The sequence below is a fragment of the Ceratotherium simum genome, chromosome X (genome assembly GCF_057802395.1).
Source record: "Ceratotherium simum simum isolate JZ-2026a chromosome X, ASM5780239v1, whole genome shotgun sequence".
Lineage (NCBI taxonomy): Eukaryota > Metazoa > Chordata > Mammalia > Perissodactyla > Rhinocerotidae > Ceratotherium > Ceratotherium simum.
The window spans coordinates 36,614,446-36,620,445 of record NC_141940.1 but is presented as its reverse complement, the minus strand read 5'-3'; the positions used below and the strand labels follow the sequence as shown (position 1 = coordinate 36,620,445).

The following is a 6,000-nucleotide window of genomic DNA, read 5'->3' as shown; positions in this document are numbered from 1 at the left end:
TTTTTTCTGGAGATTATTATCTTTATTTGATTGGAGGAGTATCAATCGTTATTCAAAACATGCAGTTATCCTAACCAAGACCTCAATTTATTCTTGTGGGATTTTTTTCTTGTTTGTTTGCTTCCTTGTTTACTTATTTATCTATATCCATTTATTTATTTGTGGAGGGGGCAATTCTTCTTAGAGGAAAGTGGAAGTGTATTAGTTTTCTATTGTTGTGTACCAAAATACCACAAACTTAGCAGCTTAAGAAAAACATCCATTTATTTCCATGGGTCAGGAGTTTGGGCACAGATTAGCCGGTTTCTTTCATCGTCATCTCACTAGGCTGAAATTAAGGTGTTGGCCAGGGCTGAGGTCTCACTTGAGGCTGTAGGCTCTCTTCCAAGATCACGCAGTGTTGGAAAACTTCATTTCCCTGCAACTGTTCAACTCATGGTGGCTGTCTTCAAGGCCAAGAGGATCATGTTGGCTGTTGCTCCTTATCTTCTTTAAGGGCTAACCTGATTAGGTCAGGCCTACCCAGAATAATCTCCATTTTGATTAACTCAAAAGCAACATCTGCAAAATCCCTTCACCACCATATTCATAGAGCCCTCCCACAATCAAGGGGAGTTTATTATACAGGGTATGTATGCCAGATGGTGGGAATCTTGGGGGCCATCTTAGAAGTCCACCTACCACAGAAGGGTTCTTCTTTAAAGGATTATAAGAAGATCTAGTTATCCTTCAATTCACTCACAAGCAGAACTGGAGCATGTTCTGTAAATTAAGCACACACACAAAATTAACAATAAAACTATGAATTACAATCGCAATATATAAGAACTGTGTCTGAAGAAGGGAAACCTTACATTACCTTAATGAAATTAACTATTTCTTGTATATATAGAATCTATTGTCAGGAAAAATTATGAAAGAACAAAATGGACAAAAAAGTAATAGTGAGTGTCCTGTCGAGTTTACCCATCAGAGTTATCTCCACCTTTCATCGTCTTTGAATTATTTTACAATTCTAAGTTGTAGGTAACTGAAAGCACTGCCAAGGATTTTTCCATATGCAAATTAATTGTCTAGTAGAGAGACAATTGATTTTCCTCTTCTTCTGTGGAAAAAGCCAGTTGTGAATCTATACTGTATTTGTAAATTCATTTCATAAGCTATTTTTCTTCTCTTTGAATTCACCTTAAACCAATCTTTCATTAATTAATGAATAAAATCTTTGACACGTTCATTTTATATTTGTATGATAGTCATGATTTCATTTTATTTATTTATTTTTGTGTGTGTGTGTGTGTGAGGAAGATCGGCCCTGAGCTAACATCCGATGCCAATCCTCCTCTTTTTGCTGAGGGAGATTGGCCCTGGGCTAACATCCATGCCCGTCTTCCTCCACTTTATGTGGGACGCCGCCACAGCATGGCTTGACAAGCGGTGCGTCGGTGCGTGCGGGATCTGAAAAAAATTATCTTTTGGGGCCAGCCCGGTGGCACAAGCGGTTAAGTTCGTGTGCTCCGCTGCGGCGGCCCGGGGTTCGCCGGTTCTAATCCCAGGTGCACACCGACGCACCACTTGTCAAGTCATGCTATGGCGGTGTCCCACATAAAGTGGAGGAAGATGGGCACAGATGTTAGCCCAGGGCCAATCTTCCTCAGCAAAAAGAGGAGGATTGGCATCGGATGTTAGCTCAGGGCCGATCTTCCTCACACACACAAAAAAATTATCTTTTAACACTCTATCTTTTAAATTCCAAAGAATTAAAAAAATGCTTGTAGGTACAATCTGTGCAATGATAATATTTGGTCATAGCATAGAATTTTTGTGCATGTCATGAGCCAATTTTTCCAATGCTGATTATCTGTTTAGTGACAAGTATTTTGCTACTTTCTTGCTTAATACATTTAAAAACTGCCTGCTCCTGTTTTTAATTTTTAAATCATGTATACTTGAAATGAAGTCACGTCTGTGACTGCATTAAAGCCTCTTAGGCAGGCTTTCAAGAAATCAGAGTATTTGGTCCCCTAACTAAGATTCTATACCCTTACTTCCAAACATCAGGATAATGGGAAGAAAATGTTAATTCTCCTTCATAGTTTTTTTATTTAAAATGTGCTTCAGTTCACTTACCCAGTCTCTATGAGAAGTCTTTTCTGATTCCATAAAAGTGAGGTGTGAGGAGTCTGGCTATTTAAATACAAGCACGTTATTTTTTTTCTTCAGGCTGAAAGCTGAATTTCCAAAAGAAATAAATCAAATACAGCATTTTGAAAATTGGACCTATTATGCTAAGCTGATGTATCCTCACAGAGGAAAAGAGCAAAGCACTTGAAACTAATAGAATTGGCTGAATGCAGGGATTTTTAAAAGGTCCTGGCCCATTTCCTGGCTGACCTTTCTCATAGCATATGTAGCAGTCAATTAGAGTGGCATCTGAGTAATTCAGACTCACACACTCTTGACAATCATAATGTTTTCATAATTTTTATTATGATTTTATTTAGCTTTAAATGTGCAGAACATGCACTCACAAACAAAATTTAATATTATTTTTTGAAAATTGATTGGAGTAGTAGAAAGTAACTATGTTCCTTAGCAACAATAACATTGCCTAACTTATGAACACTTACATTAGCCAGCAGAATCAGACAAAGCAGCCTTGAGAAAATTTAAGCTAAGAGAAACGCCATATTGTTGAACATTACCTTATTAGGACTAAGAAAACAAAAATTCACCCAATCATCCCTTTATCCTAGGTAGTTGTTATATGGGGCTTTTTGTTTTATTTCTTCATTTGTACCTTTCAATCTGAAAATAGGAACTTAATTATCTCTTAGATTTTATCAATTTTCAAAGAAATCTAACAATGCTTTGAAAACTCTCACTTACCCAGTCATCAACATAAATTATTAGGATGCATATATCTTTAGTTTATCATTGTTAGGGGAAAGTGCCTGATGAAGCCTTAGATTATATTCACAAAGCTGGTTTGGTGTCCTGTGGATAGAGATGCTTATGTGTATAGATATCAAATCATGGCCATGTCTCCTGAATGAAGTAATGTTAGGGACTGAGGTCACAAAAATAATCACACCATGATATCTGCCCTGGAGAAGTTTAGTCCAGCAGGGAACACAGACATATAACAAATTAATTACCATACAAAACATATAATGCCAATGTTTACAAAGCGCTATGGAAAAACAAAGAAAGGAGTGATGACGATGAAACAAAAAAAAGGATAATGAAAGTGAAAGAAGAGAGTCACAGGAGGTGACTTTTGAGGATGGTCAAAGAATTACCAAGTAGAGAAGAGGGAAGGGGCATTTCCATCAGAGGGAACAACTTTAGCAAAATGTTATGTACAATGACTTTTACATTACAAAAAAATGTACATTTTCTTTCATTGGCATTACAAAAAAATACATATTTTCTTTGGCCCCTTGAGATGAAGTGATGAATTTGGTTTCCCACTTCAGTAGGTCCATAAGCGAGATGCTTTTATGTCTTGAATATAGAATTAAATAGGTATGTATTCCAAATCAGGACTAGCCATAGCTACTTTAGTATTTCAAAAAGATGTTAATGTTAATATAGCAAGTGTTGATTTTTTAAAATTTTTTATTCCCAAGATAACAACCATATTACAAATTTCCCCAGTATTTCAAAAGGGCATCAAATGATTAAAAAAAGATGACTTTATTTTCTGAATTGTCTAGATATATTTGGTTTAGGTATTTTGGGTTTTTAGGACAGCACTTCTAAAGTGTAGCATGCTTCAATTTCATATGTGGGGTGCTTGTTACAAACCCCTAGACTCCTTCTTAGTGAATGAGAATATATGGAGCTGGGAAGTGGGATGCAGGAATTTGTACTTTCTACAAATTCCTCAGGTTATGCTTAGATATTACTGCTTTAGAGAATTTAGCCTAAAGGTACAGCTAAAATATACTCGTTTTCTAGAACACCACAGAACTGAGAAACAACCACCAGTTAATTGCCTAAGGAAATTTGTAGACAGGTTTGCCTATAGATATAACTACAGGTATGAGAAAGACTAAAAGAAAAAGTTCAAACTTGTTTTAATTTCTTTCTTAATAAGAGAATTTACAAAACACATATTTCCTCAAAATGATTATTAAAATTTTAAGAGAAAGGAAGGTTCATACAATAGTAAGTAACAGTATGTTGCAGTTTGCAGGTGCAGGGGAGAGAAAACTTTTCCTCTACCTTCTTGGGTTCAGTATCTGGGGATGTGTGAATTAAACTGACAAAAGATAAATTAGCAAGAGAAAAAAATAGAAATTATTTACACGTGCAATGTGCATATATGAGGGAGTGCTTAGTGATGAGTAACACAAAGGGGTAGTTAGAATTTGTTACTAAGTTAGGTATACTCAAAGGGGTAGTTATATACCTAACTTAGTAGGGGAAAGGGGGAGAGGAAAAGGCTTCTCTGGGAAGAACAAATAGGTTTCTTTAGGAAAGACAAATGAGTTTCTAGGAGAACAAATAGGAGATAAGGAAGTTTGTGATAATTGTGTTTATGTAGCTGTGAGTGGTCTTTCTGTCTTCTTCATGGCCATGAAGCTCCCCAGAGAGGAGATTTATGGTAGATTTACTCTTGGTTTCTCTCCTTGGTGTAGGAGTCTCCCCCAAGAGGGAATTTATGGCAGTCTTCATTTCTCAGCAGTTTCTGCTTTTAGTCAGATACGGAAGTTCTGAGAAGGCCTCTTTCTGCACCTGTTGAATCTCCAATGTCTTTAGCTTAGAATAATCTTTACATCAACTATGGGGTTTCGAGCAGGTCCCTATACAGAACAAGAAGCCATTTTGGAATGAAGTGTGAGTTTTAATAGTCAGAGCAGGTATTTTTGCTCTAAAACAATTAGGCAAACCAAGCAAGCGTGTATGCAAATAATTGGGTAAGGCATGTTGGGTATCAGATACTAGTGAGAACTGATACCAACGTAATTTCCTGTCCCCCTGTTAAATAATATTGACTCCAGGCATGCTTTCCTGTCCTTAAACTGGGACCAGGCATAAAAATTTAGCTTCTCACTGCAGGAGTTACCGAATCTTAGAAGATAAGCCAACCAAAACAGCTTGATCATGAAGATTCACTTCAAGATCCTCATCCTTGCTGTGCTCACCAATCCCAAGCTATTTTGGGATTGCATAAACTCTGCCCAATCTATAGCAGATTCCTGTCTTCAAAATCACCTTAAAATCACCCATTCCACACTCTAAAACCCTAAAACTTCCTGTAGACACACCTCCTTAATTTCTCCATTTCGAGAGAGTACTTAGATTTTCATGGTGGTTTTCTCTCATACCGCAGTAAGTCTAATAAACAGCATTGCTTGATCAACAGCTTATTCTGTAAAAATTGTGAAACACCAAAAAAAAAAAAAAGGCAAAAAATTAGTAGGTGTCCTTTCAATGGAATGCTAGATGTTATCTAGCAGACGTTTAGGGATTATCTGATTCTCCATTAAGATCTATGCTTTTCACTCTCCTTGGGCTATTATTGTACAATTCTGAATATTGTAGAACACTGATAATAATGCTAATTATTTTTATCCATAGAGATGCAAATGATGTTTTTCTGGTTGGGGATGCAATTGATGGAAGAAGAGATGATTCTACACATTACATTTTATTTCCCTGTATTGATCATTTTTGCGCGTAGCAGGAAATTCATTTGATTACCTACGTATATATGTGCCTGTTCTTTGGATTCTCCTTTGAACCACTATTAACATCTTACTTGTTCAATCATTATTGAGTTTAATAAAACCTGTGATGTGTGTTTACTTTATATTTGTATAAATCATGATCCTACCTTTTTGAAATTATCCTTTAACACTGATGATCTTTTGGGGAGTCAAGAGTCAACCCTAGGATGGAACAAGAAAAAGAAGTGAGACTTGGTTAGAAATCTAGGTGAGTGACATGCCAGAACTAAAGGGTGAAGCAGAAAGAACAGATTTGAGATTTGGT

General features: G+C 36.5%; 1 long non-coding RNA gene across 3 annotated transcripts in view; it reads right to left on the bottom strand.

Annotated features, from left to right (window-relative positions):
* Positions 1-246: 246 nt before the first annotated feature.
* The window catches only part of LOC147911822 (uncharacterized), a 39,120-nt gene continuing 33,366 nt past the window's right edge, over positions 247-6,000 (bottom strand). For 2 of the 3 annotated variants that reach the window (XR_015550637.1, XR_015550639.1), the window contains 3 exons: positions 5,843-5,897; positions 2,128-2,228; positions 247-762 (listed from right to left, as the gene is read on the bottom strand). This is a non-coding gene — a long non-coding RNA (uncharacterized LOC147911822). Of the gene's footprint in view, positions 763-2,127; positions 2,229-5,273; positions 5,378-5,842; positions 5,898-6,000 lie in introns of all 3 variants that reach the window. The other variant, XR_015550638.1, reaches the window with a different exon arrangement.